This window comes from Pogoniulus pusillus, chromosome Z (genome assembly GCF_015220805.1).
Source record: "Pogoniulus pusillus isolate bPogPus1 chromosome Z, bPogPus1.pri, whole genome shotgun sequence".
NCBI lineage: Eukaryota > Metazoa > Chordata > Aves > Piciformes > Lybiidae > Pogoniulus > Pogoniulus pusillus.
Window position 1 is genome coordinate 36,317,063 of NC_087309.1, and position 19,278 is coordinate 36,336,340.

The following is a 19,278-nucleotide window of genomic DNA, read 5'->3' on the forward strand; positions in this document are numbered from 1 at the left end:
TGAAACTGGTTGAAGAGTTCTGTGTAATTAGTCTTCATCTTTTGAATTTATCATCTGGCTTATCTGATCTATATGTGTATAAATTTCATCCTTTTTTAACATATTAGGGTCCAAGTAGGATCATGAAGTACCAGGCAAATAGATTTGTGATTCCTGTGCTTAGCATTTGGATTTAAAAGCAGTATATGGTAAAGCTGAACTATAGTTCAGTCTATAGGTTGATTTTTTTCACAAAAGAATTGTAATTAGTATGTTTAAATTTAAAGCAAGTTCACTAAAAAAACAACAAACAAACAAGCAAACCAAAGATTAGCATAATGAGAAGGCGGTCCATTCCATAGTCTTTCATTCTGTCTTTAGCCTCCTTCCTGGCACTTTGTGGAAGTAACAATTCCTGCAAGATATATCAGGATATGAAATCTATCGTTTTAGAAATATATTAAATTATCTCACTCACGTCTTGCTGCCTGACTCAGATAGCTGTGCTGGTCCTGCTATAATCTTGGCCTTAAAAAATGTAATAGCTATGTCAAAATAATATTCCTGGAGCTGAACTGAGCCTAGCAATCTGGAGAGAGAGGTAACAAAAAAAAAATCATTTGAGGATCCTATTTCCTATTGGCCTTAATTTTATATTATGTGTGATACTTGATAACTGAAAATATTTGTGTCATCATTTTAACAATTCCTATAAAAACAATTTTAGGACTGATTTAAAAAGTCATTATTAGCATAGAATATCTAGTTTGTGATAAAAAAATAAAATCAGCAAAATAGTAATGGAAATAAGGAGTGAGAGTCGTTTTCTAATGCAATGTGTCTGTAAAACCAAGGAAAAGTTATGTTTGGGATGCTTATATGTACCCTCCCATACCCGCACAAACAAACATAAAAGTACATACAAAATACTTGTGGAAAATAGTATGTTTCTGTTCTACAATACAGAAGGACTGTTGGTCTAGAACAACGGAAGAGAGACCCATTTTCTATAGTAACAGTATATACGTGAATAAAGAGCACCATGTGTTTATGGACTGATTACTTTTACGAGGTCTAACTGTGAAGAGACATTTTGACAGTTTTATTTACAGTGTAAGGCATACCCTGAGGCATGTGAGCAGGGTTTGAAAGCCATATACATTTGTGTATAAAGCACACATATACATACATATATATGCATATGTATAAATATATGTACATGATCATAGGAAGTGATTTTACAGATAAAACCGCAAACAGAGCTGACATGGAAGCCTACCACTGTAGCGCACTTCTAAATAGCCTTTTCAACATATATGCCCTATCAACAGCACAAAATCTGCAGTAATTCAAGATATGCAAAAATAAATTCAGAATTTTAAGCTCACAAAGGCATTCCCCTAAATGAAAGTGTTTTTAAAAAGTTCTAAAAATACACATACAATTTCTTTAAATGTCTATATGACATATGTTAAAGTATATATGCTGGTATTTCAAATGCTCAGTAAACTAATTTTCAATTTTAGAGAATTAATGGAGATTTCTACTACTGAAGATTACTCTTTTTTTTTAGCTATAGTTAAAGAAGGACTCAGAGACATCAATCCCACTAAACAGAGAGGAATTCAAAAAAGTAGAAGTTAGATCATGAATGATGAAAATAATAGGATTACAGGCAACAATAGCTTGTAAAACAAATTCTGTTCTTTAATAAGCATCCAGTGTGTCCATACATAATCAATGTTAGCAGTTTTTTAACAGCTTAAGCTGTAACCTTAGTAGTTCAGTGTGGAACCTGCTATTGTCATCCCTGCCCTCATCCGGTCAGAAGTTGAGTATAGCAAAGAAGTAACTCGAAGTTATATTTACCAAATTTCAGCTTCTGATTAACTACCCTCTGTCAAAGACATACTGGCAACACCCCATGTCCTCATATATAGTCTTAGGCTGGTTAGACACCTTCCGTAACATTCAATTAATGCACCAACTCTTGCTACTGAACGCTGAGAAGAACTGCGAGACATTTGTCATGGTAAAACTGTCTGGTTTTCTTTTCTCTCTACCTCCTTTCTGTATCTGATTTGTCTATAATCTCAGTGCCATGAGATGGGGGCTGTCCATTAATGTAAGCTGGCACAGCATGATGCCCCCTAATCTGTGTAAGGACCTGTAGCTGTTACCACAACACAACAGTAAGTGGCAACACTGAGATTTAAAGTTCTCTTTGTAGGCAGCAAAGTCCAAACGAGTCAAATATCATTTTACTGTGTGTAACTCCTCAGATTCTTGCTGGTCTTTGCACTAGAAGAAGGCACACGCTCTCTTAATGCGGTATCTTTTCACACACTCCATATGCATGCAGGATGCTCAAGATTCCAGATTTTTTTATAATTAGCAATATTTATAAATCAGATTTCAAGATTTAAAAGGAATACTGTGATATTTCTAGAGAAGAGTTGGGAATATTATGCTCATTCTGGAACAGTCAGGATAACTGCCACCACTTGAAACTGAGGTCTGTCAACATATTGTGGTGGTTTCCTACATACATTATTGGCTAATGTGTATTTTACAGACTAGGAATTTAAAAGAAACCTCAGGTGTTAAACAAATTCCCTGTTTAACCCACCGCAGCACAGCTTGGATGAAGCCCTATGTCTGAACAATATATAATACAAAATTTAAAAGAAAAAAAAATTATTCTCAGTTACTTTTTCGAAAAGAGAACCCTGTATAAGTGACTACCACAGCATGTTCTGTCACATTCTTTCCATAAACTGAGCCCTGTCAGTGACAGCAAAACAGATTGTGTGCATCTGCTGGGAATGAGCCAGATGACAGTGGAAGAAACACACATGGATACCTTGGCACAACAACTAAAGAAGTAGAAGAAAAATGGACAGAAAGAAGCAGAAAGTTCTAAACTTTAATTAAAATGGCTAACAAAAGTGAAGTTATCTAAGAGTCTGCTGCAGACTGCATGCTTCGCTTTAGACTGTAACTTTCCAAAAGCAACTACATATTTTAGTCTACATTGCCTTGCTTACTCCCTATGGCACTCATATGGCCACCATTCCTGCACTGTCTGGGTCTCATGGAATTTGCCTCAGGGAAATGCCATCCTCATTCTACAGACAGGGAACTGATGCACCAACAAAGGAAAAATCCTCACAGTCATCCAAAATAGGTTCTGGAGGAAAGAGTTAAATCCTGAATGCTCAAATCTGGGCTGCCATCCTAGACACTAGCTCTGCTTAAAGGCAAGAATACAGTGTTCTACCTAAAAGTGACATTAAATAAGTAACATGCTAGTATTCTAGCATTACAGGACTAGAGTGCCCGACAAATTGGAAGTAGCGCAAATGGTGGCTAAGTCTTCTTTGATATTGCTGTTTGTATCTACTGAAGTTTTACTGTTGGATATAAGGATATAGAGCCCAAAACGGCTCTAAAAATGGTCAGTGAGTCGCAGTCTTCAGTGCAGAACTGCTACTTCAAATAGTGACATTTGTGCATTATTGTATAAGAAGATGACCCTGATCTTCGCTATTAATTAAAAAGCATTCCCAGATACATAGTCATCATGGCAGCACAACTGCAGGCTTATGCTCAGGGATGAATTCAAAAATTTTGCAGTGTCTCTAAAATAAATCCTTCATTTCAGGTGTAAAATAATTTACATTGATGTTATTGTTTCCCTTGTGGTTGATCACATGAAGACATCTCAAAGAGACAGGGAAGTGCACTTCTTTTTCTTTTTTTGAAAGAAGATATAAAACGCCTTATGAATTTTGCTCTAATGTTTTTACACAGTGTTTTGTCTTATATATCAAGAATAAGATCTGACTGCCAAGTATGTCAAGACCAGTATAGCACCTAATGGTCCAAACAGCTCCAGTGATCTACTTAGAGTATCTGGAGGCCAGCACGCTTGGCCTGCTACGTATCATATATACAGTGACTATCTAATTTTCCAATGGTACGTCAGAATCACATTTAAAAAAAATGGAATTATATAGTATTTATAAAACTCATATAAATCATTACATAGTACAATTAATATAATATCCAGCAGATTGAAGCTAGCTTATACTCCCCTAGTCTGAGAAAAGCTATAGAACATTCTACAATGCACTTCATGTTCCACCTCATTAAGGATGTATGAAATGACAGCCACACATATACCAACTTAACCCCCAAGACGGACTTTAAAAACTGATTAAGTAATGTTCTTGATCAAAGAAGTGGTAGACCTTTACATAGTCTTCTCAGTGTGGTCCAGAAGAGAAGATAAGGAGATCTTCTTCTGAAATGTTCTAGTCAAAGGGTACCTTTGTTTCTAATGAGTCTGGAAAAAGAGTCAGAGTGGAACTGAGAAAAAGAGGTGGGTGTTAATTAACAGCATGAATGATGATTCTGTATATAAAGCAGCTTTTAGTAGGTCATCAAGTCAGTGGAGTTACACTAGAGTACATGAGCGAAGGACATAGGTTGCATATATTCACTTACATTTGGAATACTATTAAGTAATTATACTAACATCTGTGGTTCCAAGTTCATTTTGCATTTGTGAAATCAGAATCCCCCAGTTACCACTGAAAGAAAAAAAGGATAAAATGTTTACCATTTTTAAGCTGTTTCAAACTCCTGGATAAATACTAGACAAGACTGAATATTGGCACAACTCTTTAACCAGAGTTGTTATTCTTCTTCATTAATTCAAGCATAATAATGTGGTCAGGAAATCAGGTCTAGGTTCACACCCACATATTCAACAGGCATATTAACTGTACAAGAAACTGGCTTAAGATACATGCTTGCTAGGCCACGAGGTCTTTCCTAAAGGACCACCCAAGCTCTGCTGAGGATGACTGCACGTAATGACTATTTTTGAACTATTTGTTCTCATAAAGGCTTATTAAATGGTCTTAGGTAGCCGGAGCAATTTATCGCACCCTGAAGCTGTACTTCCTGTCTCAACCAACCTATAATCAACCCATTACTCATTCACAGCACTCTTCTTGTTCTCATACTCAAACACATCTTCATGTTCTCCCATCCTACATCTCAGAGTTTTGCGAGGCACGGTGTGCCTCAGTTCAAGAAACAATTTTAAATGAAAGAATGAGGCCACTAAAACTTCTGAAAGACTGATACAGAGGTATAACAGAACTAGTTTCACATATTTAGGTGAATACACTTGTAAATGTAAAGATAAAACAAAAGGCACTTTCTTCTTATACAGTCTGAGATTCTAAGACTGTATATTATAAAGTAAAATCAAAGTTTTCTGACAATGCAATAGGAAAGATGGAATGGAATTGGTTTCTTTTTAAACTAGGGTTTGTTTTTTTTTTTAAACTAGTGTTGCAGACTAGAAACACAGACAGGCTTGTATTTTTTGAGCAAGAGAGATAAAAAAGCACAAGAGAAAATCTCAAGAGCTAAGGAACTATGGCATTCCAGTGAAACATGACTCAATTACAGCCCTTCATTTGATGAATATTTAATTATCAATACGAAAATGGGATGGCCTCACATTTGGAAACTGAGAGTAGCTTTCTCTCATAATACTCTTTAGCCAACTGATTAAGGACCTTTCCAGAAAGAGAGAATTGTCTTTTCTGTGACTGCTCTAAATTAAGGGTAGGAAGTATTTCAAATAAGGCTTCTCAAATCATGAGATTCTACAACAAAAGCTAAACCAGGGTTATAAACAATTTATAGACTTAATTTGAGGATGTGGATTCCAGGAGACAACAGAACACAACAAAATAAAACCTAAATTCCCATTGTGTTACCTAAGTCCCTTCTATTTATGTGGATATATACTAGCATTCTGAGTAGATTTTAGCTCTTAATAAAGTTGCTAATTTTCATAGATGTTTTGCCCTTGCAGGACTGGCTGTCTAGCAGAACTTGAAGGCATTGCATAACAGACTTATACTAGAGTTGCAGCAGCATTTGAAATGACATTTGGGGGTTCTGAGTGATTTTTTTTTTTTTTTTTTTTTTTTTTTAACATATCAAATGCATTCGACTGTTTTGTGAAGAACCTGCCCTTCATTTGCAGATTTTTTTTACCTTCTGTTTTCTCAAATGGTTCATGCCTGTTTTCAGAGATGATGATCAGTGAATTTTATGTTAAAGATGTATTATATATTCTAAAATCCTCCCTTAATTTGTAAGTTTTGGAATTCACATTGAGGGGTTCTGATGTTCAACCTTTGAAATCATCACAAAGGGACTGTTTGCGACACTGGTGGTCATTTCAGTCAAGAAACTTGTTTAAAATTTGTAGCACGCTTTGGAGCTGACAGCTGTAACTTTACTTTTTCAGTAGAAAACCTTCATTTTTGATCTTGGATATCTGGTTTAGATCACCATATACTCAAAACTTGCTCTGTGAACAGACATGATAATGAGTATTTATTCAACAGTTCTGCATTTAAATTAGCATTTAGATCAATACATGAAAATAGATTATTTCAGTTTTACAAGTGTCAGCAGTGTAATCTCATGTAAGTATAGGTCTATGGATTCCTTGCAGTTTTAAAGAGACCTATTGGATATATCTTCACCATCTTTTGAACTTATATCTATCAGACGTGGAAGCTGTATTTCTGAGATGGTGTTTAATTCACAGAGCAATCTTTTGATCCATTAGTGGAACAGCTTCCTCTTTCTGACCACATCTGGAAAACAGCAGAGTAAAAGGAGAGAACAAATACTTTCTTCCTGACCATCCTCAAAATTACCTTTTATCAGAAATCTGCAGAAGTGCTATTCCATGTCCTATCTGGGGGAGTCAAAGTGGTGATGGTCTTACGACAGGTTTGCCTTTAATCTTGTGCAGAAAAATGTGGTAGAACATAGTGCTACTGCTTTACAGACGACGTTTAGCGACTTGCAACAGAAGGCAGCACCAGAAAATCACCACTTCTCCAGATACATGACAAGTACCGCTCTTCAGAAGAGATCAGAATATCCTTCTTTTCTATCATGTCTCTTTGCTGCATCAGTTATTGCTTCATATTGTTATTAATGACAAAAAAGAACCAAAAAGGGGAAAAGAAATAAAAGAAGTTAAATAAAGAGCACCCTGTACCTCCATTGAGTAACTCTTAGGCTCTCAGGTATTTTTCTACAGGATTAGAATCAGAGAAAAGAAATCCTAATAGTATTAAAATGTCTTGCAAAAAATGCAACTTCTTCTACTGCGTTCTTTGTATCTGTCATGAGGACTTGCATTATGCCTATCATCATCAAATCTTACCCTTGACAGATTTTCTTAAAAAACATGAAATTCCAGCAAAGATAACCACTCAGTAAGGATGCCTTCAGGATGATTGTTCCTGCTGATTACTACAGAATGCAATGTTGAGCTTGTGACAATACCTACTGGAAGCATAACTGAACTGTATGCAGTGTTCTGTATAGGGCTAGAAGTACTGAAGTTGCACTCAAGGTAAATACTCATTTTGCTTTGTCAGTATCGATTTTTAGAAAAACCACAAGAATAGCAGTCCAATTTCCAACTTGTGTGCCAATAATATTCTTTTGTGCCTGTCCTGTGCATAATATCTTTTACTGCAGCACCAACAGTCAAACAGAAACGCCAGATCTTATTGTTATATCAGTGAAGACAAGCAGATCTCTACCTACCAGCAATATAGGTAGGCATTCTACATTTCTGTAGATGTAATTATGGGCAGTTCTGCTTTAATTAGGTAGCTTGCCAATCATTCCATCACATTTCCTTTTAAGAACAAATTGGAGTATTATTTTCCAATTAATACACCTTTTTTAAAGGCAATTTAAAATTATTTCTAATTGCTAACAACACGTCAGAGAAATAGGAGTCCTAGTAACCAAACAAGCCTGGGTTATAATGTTTTAGTGTATGCTCTCAAGAACACTAATGAAATTTTGCTTCATCTTATTCAGTTTTTAAGTGAGCGTACCAGTCCATAGCTCTCACTAACATTTATGGTCATGTTTCTGACCTTTAAAATTTATGTATGTGTTTTTTGGATAAAGTTGTACATTTTGTGTGACACTGCTAGAATGCATGTCCTGGCTCAGTATTCTGACATTAAAAACATGCCTTGTAGAAGTTTGGTAAGTGTGCCATTTCACACTTATTTCATATATTGCAGCAGGGTAACGAGCTGGATTTTTTTCTCTCACTGTTATGGTGTATCAATTCCTTGTCTGCATCTTGTACGCATAAGCAAGATAAAGGAAAAAAATGACCACTTCTCCAGGACTCTGTAGGCAAAGCAAGTTCTCACCAAATACCGCTCCAAAGACCAGTTCCTTACAAGTACAGAACACATTTAAACAATCGTCATTATTATTGTGTTAAGACTGCTGCCCGCTGTCTGAAACAATTAAAGATTATTTGTAACAAGACAAATGCTATACATTTCAGCAGGAAATATGATTAAGCTCTGCAAGATGAAGGATTAAATTTGACTACCATATGTTGTCCACTCTCCCCTATTTTCATGCCACCTTACCAAATAGTCTGCAGCCACCTTCTTGCTACCTTCCTAAAAGCCGCCTTCTTTTTTCATTTTTGTGTTTCTCTCCCCCTCGACCTCTCTTACTCAGTGCAGAAGCAACGTTCAGGACACAGGTGGACAGCGATAAAGCAGGTCTGAGGATAAGCATTGAGAACATACTGTCTCCTGCTGGTTTCACAGAATATCCTCAAACTACTTTTTCTATACACTGCCCAGGCATTTCCAAGGGCTACGGCAATCAGAGAGGAGCTTCTGCCAGCATGTCTGAAGATAAAATGCAGACTGAAGTGAACAGCAAGGGCCAGCGCTACAGAGTGGTTACAGAATTTCAGCGTCCTGCTCTCTCTCTACCTCTTTAGGGACATTTTTTCCATCCTAATCCAATGAAATTCTTTGAAGCAATTTCCACTGAGAAGCCCATATTTTAAAGAGTGCTGTAGTCCAGCTTCTTACACTGGTGGATACATTTTGGAACATTTTAGTTTCTGTAATGATCCAACTGCAAATAAATAATTCGGATTGAAAGAATGCACCTTTCTTTTGAATATAATGTCACATTACAAGATATTTGTCAATAGGGGGAAGTATTAGAAATCAAATAAACAGCACAAGCTGCTGTGCTACTTGCTCTTTAAGTTACCAAAAGTAATGTTTCATGTGGGCAATGTTCTGCATTTTGTTTACTTTTGTAGATGTTTCATAAACAATTTCACAATCCACCTTCCTTGCCCTTTGTACATACTTTGCTAACAGGTATTGACTGACTACTTAAGAGTAAACAGTGAAATTTAACTGAGCATGGGTTCTACAAATGAGATCTGTCCTGTATGTACAAAAGCAAAAATAAATGATGTTAGTTCTCATTCGGTTCTACTTAACTGTGTATCTGTGTTTATAGGACGCGCGACAAAAGACAGTAATGCCTAAGGTGAATTCCTACACTGGCATTTGGTCAATACTGATTTTTCAAGATAAACTTCACTTAATCAATTATATAGAGTTGAAGAGATAAGAGTCAGAGAAGACCTGTTCAGTTGGACTCTTAAGTTTCATATCAGCAGTGCTTTATAACCAGGGAAAAGAAGGCAGAGGAGCTTTATGCCATCTGTTCCCTTCCATCCCTAATCTGTGGGCTGCCTTATAGTTAACTTATACGAAGCCAGCAGATACTGACTCTCAAGGATCTGCTGTACTAGCCATGATCACTGAAGCTCTTTCTGCTCAAAGTCTTGCAGCCCTCCAGCATCAGGGAAGGTGGCAGAAGGCAGATAAGTGCTAGAGCAGGTGACTGCTAAATCACATGTTCAGGGAATTACAAAAGGGGCCTAGACTACAGACCTCCCTGATGTCATCACTGATCCCAGCTTGCACCTGAGTTTATTCCACATAATATTACAATTAAAAAAGTCAGATCTTTTACCCAGATCTGTTTATAAGTAAGTCAGACAACATACTTTACAATAGTGTAGGACACACTTCTGCAATTTTTATGTATTTATCTGTTAAAAAATAACAGTAACAAGAAGCACCACCACCATCAACAACAACAACAAAAAAACCACACACACAAAAAAAAAACCCAACCAAAACTAAACCAACCAAAACACAAACAAAAAAATACCCAGTGGAGTTCTGTTTAGCTGTATTTCAGAGTAATAGTCCTATACTTAAAATGCCTTAAAGTTTCTTCACTGTGCCTCACTCTATTTCTCTTGCAAATTTACTTTCTCTTTCCAAGGGAAGAAGCAACGTAAATATATTAGAAAATTCTATTGATTTTGCACATTACCTTTAGCTTTTCTGGCTCAATAATGGGTGAAATTTACATACTTTGAAATACTTTCAAAATGCAGGGAAGTTTAAAGGCTAGGACACTACCCGATGTTTAGTGGCTTAAATAGAAGGCAGATCCCGGAAAGGTCTCTTTGCAGTTCAAAACTAATGGGAGAAAAATGTGATACTAACAGGACTGATGTCAGAACACAATCCTAAACCCTGTAATTTTTATATATTCTAAAGCCACACACTAATTCCCTTGACTGAGATCTGCATGTGTAGATTTAACTCTCCGTATTCAGTAGGACACAGTTATTTTATCTATAAAAAAGCACTTAAATTTACCGTGTATTCATCAAGAAAAAAAAACATATATAGCAATCAGTAAACTAGTGATTTTTTTACACTGCAAAATTGTTTTATATCTCTTTAAAACTTCCTTAGCATAATGAGCATCTAGGAATTCTGCTGTTTTCCCTGGAAGTATTAGAATAACAAGATATGTTTCCAGAGTCATCATTAAGTTAAATCTCATACTTTACATAAAACTGTGTGACATTAAAATGTGCAAAAGTGCACTCAGCCTTGGCTGCTTCTTTACCATTAAAAGACTGTACCTGACAGTTCAAACATACATCTGGGGCCCATAAGTTGTATTTTGTCATACCAGTACCAGCTAACTTCTGCAATATTACACCCTCCCATCAAAAAACATAAAGTACTCTGCTACTGTAGTAGATAAATCTAAGATATCTGAATGGTTTTTCAGGTTTTCATGAGTTATATAGCCAGACTGAACCTGTACAAAAAGGACACTGTATTTCAGCCTGTACCACACCAAGCTCTGTTTCGGTATTTTACGCACACAAATTCCTTTCCAAAATTACTAATCGACCATGATTATCAGGAGTGTAAGGTGCATATTCTGCACATTTGAGGACTGTCCTAATATATATATATATATATATATATATATATATATATATATATATATATTTTTTTTTTTTTTTTTTTTTTTTTTTTTTTTTTTTTTGCTTACACAGCAGTAAAATAACCAGGAACAATTACAAAATGTGGTAACTCTTCTTTGAGTACTGTAATGATACTGTAATGAGCGAGCATGTATCAAGATAAGCTTTTTCATCTTATTTGGATGAGAGGTATTTCAGTGTATTTCAAACATTTCTGTAACTGCATTTGTTGCCTATTTCAAAGGGCTTACTTTCTGAAGCATTATCCTATCAAAGTATTTTAAATTCCCATTTGAGCCTCATAATACGTTATCAAGAAGTTTGCATAATGCACATAGGAAACAAAAGGAGAAAATGCACCCTACATATAGAATAAACTTTTAAACGTACAGCTAGTCAAAGCTAAAATGAAAGAAAATAAAAATGTGCTTTCACTGTCCATTAAAATGAAACATCTGAATTTACGGGAGCTTCCTGTCTGATTATAATAATACACACAAAATTAGATACATAAATAGTAATTTTATGTATCATATAAGATGAAGACAACGAAAGAAAGAATGTTTACATTTATGGTTGACTCATTAGTGTTTTATTATGTGAAACACTAGGAGGCATCAGTTGGGTAAAAAAAAATAACAAGAGTTCTTCTTTTGAAAATGCTAAGGAATTAGCACAGAAGTTATCAGCGTGGAAGTTTCCTGCTTCCAAATGTGAAAGGCTGCACTTTATAACTAAATTATGCAAATAGCTAAAACTCTTGCTAGTAAATGACATATTTAGTAATACAGGGACAACACTTAATTTCCTTAGAATTTTCAAAGCAGACGGCTATGTTCACATGCACAACACGAAGTATAATGTTACTTCACACTACATTTTTTTAAATACTAGAATAGATGTAAGCTGGGATGATTTACTTGTTCTTCAGTATTACACTTTTTGATAAAATTGCAAATCCCTGGAATGTTTCATGCACTCTCTTCTGCACATAAGCTCTTAATAGGGTAAGTGCAGTGAATTCAGTGTAGTCCTATGCACTTTTAAGAACTCCTAATTGTTATTACAGGACATCATGTAGCTAAAAATGTTTTCAAAATATCCCAGGTCAATATAATCTATGACATTAAAATATATCTCCCCAAAGCACAGAATTAAACAGTGTCTTTAAAGTCTGTATAACAATGCTACAAGTGGCTCTAGCTTTTACTATAAAGTCGTAAGAAACCAGTAATGTAAAAATTGGGCATTTTTTCCTTCAAACTGCATTTAACAATGACTAAGGAACAGAGTTATAGTTGTCTTATAAAATAATCAATTGAAATGGAAGTGTGTCTTGTCATGCTGGAGCAATCAGCTTTTATCTCTGCCCAATCAAAATGACATGTGAACTGCCTAATCCTTCTTTTGTAAGGCACATAAGACTTTGTTGTCACTGTTGGTTTTGTGAATCGCCCCTATAAGCTGTTCTGATTTCCTAAAGATGACAGATCCTAGTGAATAGACAGGCTCTACTGCACTGCAGTCAATGAGACAGTGAGATTAAAGTGGAGAACTGAAGACACTAGCTTTTAATCACCTGTCCACATGCAACATTCACCATCAGTTCTCAGAAAATTACCTGAAATTTGGTCAGAGGATACAAATCATTCTTTGTAAAAGTAGAAAATTTGTAAAAAAGAAATTTTAAACTTTCCCACTTGCACGATCAGTTGTGGTTTTGCTGACCAGGGTACTTCTAAGCTAATTTTATTTCTGAAATAAGATGCAAAACTGTATTTTCATCCTTTTCATACATAGATATTATTATTCATGGCTAATTCAGTAGAGACTGAATGAAGATGTAGGTAGCAAAAATCTCTCTGCTGATATCACATAGAAAAAAATCTCAGAACATATCACAAACCAATATCCTACAGCTATTCTCCATAATGCATAAAGCAGAGAGTATAAAGTTCTTGAAATCATATAGCACTCAATTTATATTCAAATTAATAATCAGCATTTTCTGAAGAATACCACTACACCTTTTTTTTTTTTTTTAAATAAATTATTGTGCAATTTAGAATAATGATGTTCAACAGGTAAAAATGGCATTTACATACCAAACCCCAAATGTTTATTATTTCAGACATTTAATAGCAATTAATGACTTCTTGGTCAGTGAGATGCAGAAATATCCTTAGCTGTCTTTGAAGATGAACTTAACTACTCTGGTGAACAATAAATTAACCTGTTACAGAGAAAAGTTAAATGAAAAGAAATTAAGTTGGCAAAAGCATTCTATTCACAACTCCTGCTCAGTTCCTAAGTTTCTATGTTGTTGTATTTATTATCTACTAAATAATGACCTATGAAAACCTTTCAAACTTTTTGCAAGAGGCTTCAGCAAGCTTTATTTGTCTTTGACAATGATATTTTAGATGTTTAAAAACCCAGAATCATTTGAGAGAGGTATCACTCTGCTTTTGAATATACATGTTGATGGTACACAAATTAGGACTATTTATGAAAAAAAGGGACAAATTTTATGATCTAATACTGAAAGAAAATTCACAGTAAGAAAGTATGTGTTTGAATTTTCTTATCATGCTCCAAAACTTAACAGCTCAGGAACATAACTGTAAAAGACTTAATCTCACACATTATTAATCATTTAGTGCCAATTTCTGTAAGGCTCTTAAGCTTAAGTTTCCTTTTTATCTTAGGCAAGTAATCATTACAAGATACAGACATATTTGATCCTGCATTCATATATAGGACACTGAAAGTGACATTCTTTTTATCTCTGTCCTAAGAGAGCTATGGGACAGGCAAGAGGTTGAGGTCTCTTTGGGGCCTGATCCTGTAAATCATTTCTCCTGTGACTTGTCCATTTTCACACAAATAGTCTCAGTGCTGTCAGTGGGACTAGCTGTGCAAGGACAGCTTGCATGAAAGAAGACTTTCACGTTCAGGTCCCAGAACTGTCGTCCCATACTTGCTATGTAGGGCATATTAGCAAAAACCTGTATAAACTGCAAGATTTCAGAATAAAAGGATGTGTACTACAAGACACACAGACCCTCTAAAATAAGAGCCATTCTCTTTAAGTTCTCAAAGGTTTTTTTCAGTTACTTACAATGAGACTTAAGTGTGAGCGAAGACTTCACTACTGGACTCAACACAAACGCTATAATGATCAATACAGCAAGAATAATATAACAGACATTTAATAAAAGAAAGAATAAAAACTCTGTGGGTTTTTTGACTTCATGTCAGGCACCTCAAATCACATAGCAAAAACAGTTCACGAAATAGCAAATCCCCAAAGAGGCTGTTTGCCCGGGCACTTGAACTGGAAACCAGTTTGTATGTAACGCAGAGGTTAGAACTGGTTCACAGGTGGTTATATTTCCATGCCCTGCCAAGCCCTTAGGGATTAGAGTTATTATACTCCATATAAACATCCATACTGTTCAACCACAATACCCGGGAAAGTGCCAATAAAAGAAATCTATTCACATTTGCATCCAATATAATTGTTTTTTCATCCATCTTGCAGTTCCTTTAAAGATACGAAACTAGGACATTTGCCACTAAGCTGATCGTCAGATACTTGCTAGGAAAATGTATTTTCTGTCAAGGCAATTCTTTTCTGATCACCAATAAAATACTGGCAAAGTGTCTTATTCTGATTAATTCTCTTAAATCTTTAGTCTTGTGTATGACAGTACAGACTTTCAAGATATTGCTTATTTACTAACAATAATTATTATATGCAATAAAGAAATAGAATTCTCCTATACATGATCACGCTTAGGTTCCCAGTGATTAAGTTTTCTCGTGCACTATGCTGCTTTCTTGCTTGCTTGTTGTTAGAATTTTTCTTGTGTTTTAGGAAAATAAATTATCTTCTCTCTATACTTAGGGTTCTCAGGCTGAGAGAAGGTCACAGTAACTTTTATGGGAAATGCTAAGTATTACAGTTACATAATTCACTAACAGTCTTGTAAGTCTCTCATTTACATTAAACTTTATCTTAGCCTGTAAGTAACTGTACTGCAAATAAACCAGCCAGTTCAGTAAGGCTGATTAGCTTTGCTCCCTTGTGTTAAAAAATGCAGAGATTACTCAAAGTACTATGTAAGGACCAAAGCATGTTATTCCAAAAGAGGTTTGCAGCCCATGAATTAGATATCCAAATCAGTGTGCAGGGTCATTCCACATAAAATCTAAGTATTTAAATGAAAGATGCAGAAAGTTAAATACTTGGGAGCATGCAGCACCTAAAGCGGAGAGATGAAGAGCCTGTGACACAATGAAGTTTAAGAGCATTTCGCTCAGACTGGATTGCTTCCTTAGTCTGATAAATCAGGGTGCAGGCACTACAAGGTCACAGCATTTCGTGAACTATTCAAATCAAGTAAGCTTTGAATGCTTCACAGTCTCAAGCACACAAATGATGAAAAGTAACTTCATCAAAGTTTAAGCGCTTATGACACTGATAGAGGCAAGTCAGCAATAATTTACCAGACAGTGATTTAACTACGCTGTCTAAAAAAGTTACTTTTAAGCAATTGCACAGTCATACGCTTAAAAAGGCTGCAAGCAACCTCAATCGCAGTCCACACTCAACGACGGATACATTCTTAAAAGGCAATAGGAAAGGTATATAAGGGCTTTTGTAAGCCTGCCCTCTCTATTACACTCCGATGCTGAATTTCACATGTACTTACATTATAAACATCTAGCTGTTTGGATGATCAGGCTAGTCCTTGAGATATTTTCCTTTCATAGGAAAAAGAAAAATTCCCTTTACTTCTTCCAGCCTTAAATATTCACCACCTGGTTCGACATGCAGTCTCCGTGAATCACACACACAAGCTTCAAAGTCAATCCAATAAGCAGCCAGAAGATGTCTGGTGTGTGTGCGTGTGTGTAGCGTGGAGGAGGAGAAAGTGGCTGAGCTGCTGGTCGGATTAAAAGTAACCGGGCTCGTCCTGAAATCGTCCAGGAAGGAAGTGACAGCAGGCGAATGGGAAAAGGCGAGCAGCTCACAGCCTTTGTAACATCGCGGAGGGGAAGGGGGAGGCGAGGAAGAGATTCAAACTACACGCCTGATGAGGTGTCCTTCTCTGCTTCGCTCTCTCTTCCTCCCTTTTTTTCTTCTCCTTCTCCGTCTCGCAATTTCTCTCTCCCACAATCCCAAACGAATGACTCTCTCCACCCGAGCTGGAGAAATAATCAGTTTCACTCTTGCAAAAAAAGGGGCGGGATCAGATCCCGAAAGCGTTTTAATAAAACAAACATAGAGCAGCAGCAGCAGCAGCGGCAGCGGCAGCGGCAGCGGCAGCGGCAGCAGCTCCCTTCCTTGCCCCTCTAGTCTAAACTAGATTGATAAATTACTCCACTACACTACTTTAATTATGTATATGGTATGCAGAATAAATCACTGAACATCAGCACCTCAATCAAGCACTTTTTAAATGATAATTACATCTTGGGCGAATCAATCTCTCCATTCCTGACATTTTGCTAATTTTAGTTTTACGGTGGGGGTAATGGCATATGCCACACGCAAACCTAATGCCAATCCTTTATTATACCTAGCGAAGACAACACGCTGTAACCGGTGGGTATCTCCCCGCTTCTGGCGAGGCAGAGGAGCGGGAGGACGACAGAATCGCTGCGAGGGCTGGGGCAGGGCTGGGAAGAAACTGCTCGCTGACTCCGCGGCCGGGAAGCACGGGGTCGGCCCTCCCAGTTTCCCTGAGCCAGGGACGAGCCTGGAGCTCTCTCTGCGGGGAGCTACGTGTGTGGGGGGGGCTCAGAAACATCCCTGCGTGCAGCGACCCCCAGACGCCCGCGCCCACCCACGCCCAGCACAGCTCTCGCTTCCCCGGGGCGTTTCGGGCGGAAGGGGGGCGGTGGACTCGCAACCATCGTCGCTGTCACCGCAGCGCTGACCCCAGTGCAGAGCAGAGGAGAGCTGTGGTCCCTCGGCATCCACACATACTCCACCCCCCCATCCCTGGAGCCTTCCTGCCCGACTCCTGGCACCTCCGCCGGACTTCTTCCCCAGAGCCCTACGCTTGCTAAGCAGCCCAATGTCCCAAACTCATCAGGCTCCGGTATGCCGTCGTGGGGGGCTTCCAGCGCGGGAGGCATCCCAATGGCAAAGTTTGGGGCAGCACTGCCCTTCCCCAAAGAGGGGTGAATGTTGGTCAGATAAAATCCCACTCATCTCCCAGTACGGTCCTAGTCACGGAGAGGTGCTCTTGTCAGACTTACCCAGAGAAATGCGGTGTTACCAGCACAATCTGTGAAAAGACTAGAGTAATAATTCTTTTTATTTGTTTTTGTTCTTCTTAGGTTCATTTGCTTTTAAAAACGAAGTGAAAGGACTGTACTGTAAGGGAGGTTGGATCCAAACTAAGCACATGCCACAATTTGTAAGTAAAACCGTACTCTGCAGATACTTGTTTTAACCTCTGTGTAGATAGCCAACTTTATAGACAGCCCTTTGAGAGCAGCAGGGGAGTTTATAAAGGCATAGACCATTATTTTTATGATAGATTAAGGCACTGGAAATAGGAACAGCATGCATGGTAAAACCCAGTGACTGAATTAAAACAGCAATGATAAATATGTATTTGATTTATCTTAATAGAAGTTCTTGGTTTTGCATTCTTTTCCCCTGTAAACATCTCATTGGGCCACTGACCTACTTCTGAAGTTCTGTATTTGACAGTGAATAAATGCTTTTTCAGTTCCACTGCTCCTCTTTAAACAAGGATGCTCAAAGCACTGTCAGATCAGAATGAAGCTAGGGCGACTCTAAAAAGCACCCTACAACTGCTGTCAGTGCAGAGCTGTGGAGAATACCCTCTACTGACTTTGGGTCTCATCATGCTCTGCTCCATCTTGGTGGGATTTAGATATGGAGTGGAAAACTCTTGCTGGAGAGCTACATGTTATAAATGCACCCATAACAGCAGTAACAGTAATATTGATATGCCCAGAGCCACCAGGCAGCCAGACACGAGCCAAGCACATTGTACACAGTGGTGAGAAGCACATATGCTCAGCAGTGTCAGCAGCAGAGCCGAGCTGGGGAAGAAATACTTTCTCAGCCTCAGGTTTGGCATGAAGTGCAGCAGGGAAGAAATGCAGAGCAGCTATATGGGTGGTACCCTTGCTGTGCCTCTTCTGCAGACCGTCTTGGTCTCCCAGCATAGCACCCAACTACCCAGTAATACTCATATTGTCTTAGTGGCAAAAATATAAAACGGTGTTAGGACTTCACATTCCTGTGCTCTAATTGAAAATGACTGTCATCTGCTTTATTTTGTGCAGGATATGTAAATTTGCAGGTTTCTGGCTAGTTGGTAAACAGCCCTCCAACTGACAAGACCGAACATGAGCATCATTGTATCTCAAACACAGTTATTAGGGTAGGCAAATATTTAAAATAAATGTAAGGTATACCACAGCTTAGTACATCTTCTGCCTCTCTGTGTGGACACTTGTGGCCCAATCTTGAAATAATGGTGACCTTCACATATGGGACTATCTTAAAGTCATGCCGAGTTTTGTCATGAGCACAATTCATCAGATTCACATAAAGGACACCTCAATTTTTAAAATTAATTAGATGCTAGATGAACAAACAGATAAAAAAAGAGAGATTGAGCTTTCTTAGTCATTGCGAGGCATGGATTTATGTAGCACCTTTTGAAAAATTCCTGATTTTTACCCTTTTTTTTTTTGGCTGTGTTTAATTTAAAAATCTGGAATAATTTCAAACAGTTGAAAAGCCTTTGTTCTGGTGTCAGTACTTGTACTGATGCTCCACAAATGCACCGTTTTCAATTTTCTGGCACGAGACTCAAATCTGCTCCTTTTTGCCATCCACAGGTCATGTGTAGGTCTGCTGGCAAAACTATTTTTTTCTTAAACCACCACCTGAGGCACATGGTGCTTTAAACAAAGAGACATCAGCCAAAACGTATTAATTATAAAATCAGATCCCCAAAGTTTTA

At 37.4% G+C, this 19,278-nt stretch overlaps 1 protein-coding gene across 4 annotated transcripts in view; it reads right to left on the reverse strand.

The window, feature by feature from the left end:
- MEF2C (myocyte enhancer factor 2C) overlaps positions 1 to 16,456 on the reverse strand; it is a 131,724-nt gene extending 115,268 nt beyond the window's left edge. For all 4 annotated transcript variants that reach the window (XM_064140602.1, XM_064140600.1, XM_064140601.1 and 1 more), the window contains exon 1: positions 15,973 to 16,456. The gene's annotated coding sequence lies outside the window, so the exon portion shown is untranslated. The remainder of the gene's footprint in view (positions 1 to 15,972) is intronic.
- Between the last annotated feature and the right edge of the window lie 2,822 nt (positions 16,457 to 19,278).